Source organism: Pteropus vampyrus, unplaced genomic scaffold, assembly GCF_000151845.1.
Source record: "Pteropus vampyrus isolate Shadow unplaced genomic scaffold, Pvam_2.0 Scaffold50, whole genome shotgun sequence".
Classification (NCBI taxonomy): Eukaryota; Metazoa; Chordata; class Mammalia; order Chiroptera; family Pteropodidae; genus Pteropus; species Pteropus vampyrus.
The window spans coordinates 5,970,583-5,975,107 of NW_011888831.1; the positions used below are offsets into that span (position 1 = coordinate 5,970,583).

Here is a 4,525-nt window from a genome sequence, read left to right on the forward strand (position 1 = left end):
GGATGAACCTCTGGGTGATATGTGTGTTGGGTGGTGCAGGAACCCTGAGTAAATTTCCCCCTGCCACTGCAGTGTCAGTTTACATGCCAATGCTGTCTCTGTGGCTCTCTGTACAAGTTTCCACCTGTAGCAAGGTCAGCTGCTGCCCACCCTGTGTCTAAACGCACCACCCCAGGGCAGGGACAACTATCTATCAATGTGCAGTGGGCACTTTGTGTATTAGATGGAGCAGGAACTGAAAGAGTCAAGGGCCGTCAGGCCAATACAGACCCTTGTAATCCCCTCAAGAGATATTGCAGCTTGTACAGGCAGCAGTGGTCTGTCCACAACTGTTTTCCTCGAAATGCACTTGCTACGCTAGCCAAGGTCTGTTACCGCTGACTGCACAACCACAGAGCCAAAGGAGGGCTTGTCAATGGGCTGCGGGCACTTTGTGGCTTGGGTGAAGTGGGATCTCACGGAGACAAGGTCCATCCAGCCAATACAGCCTCAGTTTTGCTGCAACTTCTGTGCCTGGGCATTCCCATAGCTTCAATGTGGCTCTTTTATATTATCAGACATAGGTGTTATGATCGACTAGACTTCAGGTGATTCTACACATTGATGATTTTATAATTTGGTTGTAATTTCAATGCAGACAACTTTGGAGGGGAGGCTCTTGAAGGGATCCCTACGGGGACTGCCGGTTCTAACTATCTATTCAATTTTTATGAAGGCCGCATGATATTCCGAGATGTAAATGTACCATCATTTTTAAAACATTCCCCTACAGACAAGCATTTCCTTAATCGCAATTCTTCTTTTCTCTCTCTCTCTCATTCTCTCTCTCTCTCTCTCCTCTCTCTCTCTCTTCCTCTCCCTTTCCTTCTCTCTTTCTCTTTCTCTCTCTCTTTCCCTCTCCCTCCTTCTTTCATGTATAAACAATGTCACTGAAATCATTCTTGTACATGTGATTTCTATTTACTGGTGCTTTTATTTCTTTGGGATAAAAATTGTAGGAATTGGATCATGTGGTTGAAGGATGTATGTATTTTTATTTAAATAGATATATACAGATTGCTTTACAAAAGTACTATAGCTATTAAATTTTCACCAGAAATGTTTGAGAAAATATTTTTCCTCTATCCCTATCAGCAATAGGTATTATCATTTAAAAATATGTTTGCTCATCTATTGAGCATACAATGATTCCATAAATTATGTGTTCATATCCTTTGACCATTTTTCTTTGGGGGCTTATTTAGCTTTCTACCATCAGAGAAAGGTGTATTTAGTTCAGTGACAGACATAGTACCTGTTGGCTCTAACCATATGGAGTTCATTCCACTGAGTCATTTGAAAGTTTTTGTTTTTGTGTTTGCTATTTATGGCCATGATTCTTCTTGTTCTAATCCCAGGTGTCTTCCTGGGGATACTCCCCAAACTTTTACTGCCATCTTTTCTGCATACCCATTCCACCTCACACACAGGTGTGTGGGAACACTCATCACCTTTAGCCACAGGAGTGGGACTAATCTCAAGCCCACCCACCTAGTCCCCTCCTTCTGCAGTGGTTAGCCTTCCTCTTTAGTGTCATGTTGGATTCAAAACTGCTTTATGAAGCTTGTACTCTCTAAGCTACACCCAGGAAATGAAGCACAAACCATGCTGTTCTTAAATTTCTCCTCAACCTACTTGATATTTTCAAGAGTGTTTATAATGTTTCCTTCAACCTTCAACCCTGATTGGGGCTCAGGAGTGAGTGATCAGATATTAACTCTGACTTAGCGACCCAAACAACCTCTAACCTCTAGTCACATCTCCTCCAATCTCCTTCTCCTAACAGCTGGTCACAATTTTCCAGTGATAGAAAAAGTACTTTGATGTCATATGTTGCTTTCTTTCTTATTCTATGATTCTTCACTTTTTCTCAAGGTCCCAGGATTTTCAAGTGAAAGTACAGGCTTTTGAACTCTTGCCTCAGCTACTTGTTAAAAATATTCAGAAATGCAATTAACGTCTTTATTCTAGACTGTATCTACCGTCCCTACAAATCAGCACATAACTACTGTTTGAATGCTAGGGGAGAAATGCAAAAGGCATAATAAAACCTCAATTAATTTCTCCAAATATTATCCCACTATGTTTGTTATGGCACATGAGTTGATATTAAATTGGCCAAGAGAGAATAGTTGATGTCCATGCATTTACCAGGGAGTAAAATCTTGACCTTTATGTCATCCAAGATCTATTACAAACTCTCTTAAAAGAAGCAGTGTTCAAGGAGGATTGCTTGAAAGACACATAGACATTTCAGATTTTATAAAATATATTCTTGACTTAAGCCAAATTAGCAGAGATCTGAGAACCTAGATTGCAATATATTGACTCTTTAAGAATTGTTTTTTCTCATTTGTAGTCAGGTGTGGCATCATTTGCCTACACTTAAGGTGGTTATGAGAAACTGCCCTAAGAAAGTAATTGTTTCATTTATTATACGTCCATCATAAAGGATGTTCACTTCAACACATAGGGCCCCTTTAATGGGAGAAACTCCTGATTCTGAATCCCAAGTTTCTGTACCTCTACTTAACACCAGTTTGTATTTATCTTATAAACATTTTCAATAGTGTTTAGTCATGTTTCCCTTTTCACACACTGACAGGAAAGTTAGATTCAAACTTGTAGACAGCCCAGAACAAATATTTAGGTCATTACAGTATGCATTTGGAGCATTGTTCCCAGCTTCATTTAGTATCCTCTCTCTTATTTTTTACTTTTTTCACCCTACTTTTAATTTATATTCCTTTGTTGCATTTTATCTATTCTAGTAAGCTTCCCTAAATTTTTTCTGGAATATGGGGATACAAACAAAGTTCACAAACAAATATGTATCAGTAAAGTTTGTGTCTATTTTTGCAATTCTATTTGATATCCTGGCACACCTCCAAAATAGTGTTCTTAGAAATCATTTTTGATATAAACTTTTCCTGTTTTTAAGAAGCAGCATAATAAAATGTGGTAGGCTTTCTATTCTGAGCAACTCTTTTCTATAGGAAGTCACTGAAAAAAAAATCAATCTTAAGCAAAAACAATCTTAAGCAACGCATTCTTAAGAATGGGAAAGAGATTTAGAGACAAGTTATACATTGTGAAATGCCATGCCATGCAAGGTGTGGTCTATAGTCTGATACAAGTCTCTGATGGGAAAAGTATAGAAATTGAGAATAGCATCTAGAAAATTTCGTAGCAATTTGAGAAAGTAACAGACAATAAATCAGATTTGAATCTGATAATAAAAAAATGTGCATTGTATTTCGTATGTCTTTTTCACCCCTACTAATCCATTTTCACTGAGTAGCAGTCCACAATAGATTGGAAATTAAAAACATCACCATCAGCAACGACTTAAAAATTGGTCTTTTGCAACAAATAGATTGAGAAGCATAGCTTTAAGGTTTTACCCTACCTTCCCACGGTCACAATACAAGAAGAGTTCAGCAAACATCTGCCTCCGCATATCAGTTTTTATGACCTCCCGGAATTCATCTGCACAGTGGCAAAGGTGCTTAAGGAGTTCCTCAAACATTTCACTTTTAAAGTCTGCAATGTGTGAAGAGATATACTGCAAAGGAAAAGATGATAAATGATTTAAAACCATGCTCTTTACTTGGATTTTCCCAAGGATCAGTTGATGTGCATGAAATTATCGACTGCAATTTTTTCCCATATCATTTGTTTGTCACTTAGATAAAGCAGTTTCATGTTAGTGCTATTCTACAGGCTGTGCTGCAGAGAGAGATATGATCAGTACAGTCCCTAACACCATACAACACCAGTAGAACTAGATATTTTTGGAGCAATTTCCCCCTCTAGATCACATTAGCATTATATAGGGCAAACTTTTTACCTCATAGTATGGAATAGCAGCAATCATAGAATGTTGCCTGTAAATTAATAGTTCTAAAAATTGGGTGCAGTTTTTTTTCAATGTATGGCATATAAGACCATCTATTTTCATGAACTGGCTACATTTAATCATTAGAGTGTAGGGATGGGTATTTTTTGTTTTCTGTCTCTTGATATTACAGTAAGGTATTCTGTGTCTATGATTTTCTTTTCTTTTGAAAGTGTAAAGTCTGAAACATCTATACTCTGGGTCAATTCTCTTGATCTCTGTTTGAATAAATTCTCTAAAATGGGATTGCTAGCTTAGAAGGTAAATGCATCTGTATTTTGGGTAGGTTTTGACGCAGGCTTGTACCCTTTTGTGCTCCCACCACTAATGTATGAGCATATTTTTTTCTCAGCCTCACCATCAGTGTATATTGTCTTCCTTGTTTCAGCTAATTTGATAGGTCAAGAATGTTACATTCTTGATCTACACCTGACTATAAGATCTTATAATAGAGACAAATGGTTCAAGCACTTGAATTGTTTCTGAGTGGAGTCTTCCTGAAGTTTTAGCAGAGTTCACAGTCAATGATTTCCTCCTCTGCCCCAGGCACAGCAGTAGCCAAATTTGTACTGGTAACCAAATTTGTTC

At 37.9% G+C, this 4,525-nt stretch overlaps 1 protein-coding gene across 1 annotated transcript in view; it reads right to left on the minus strand.

Annotated features, from left to right (window-relative positions):
- The window catches only part of EFCAB5 (EF-hand calcium binding domain 5), a 119,723-nt gene that overhangs the window by 58,050 nt on the left and 57,148 nt on the right, over positions 1-4,525 (minus strand). The gene's annotated exons all lie outside the window — the stretch shown is intronic.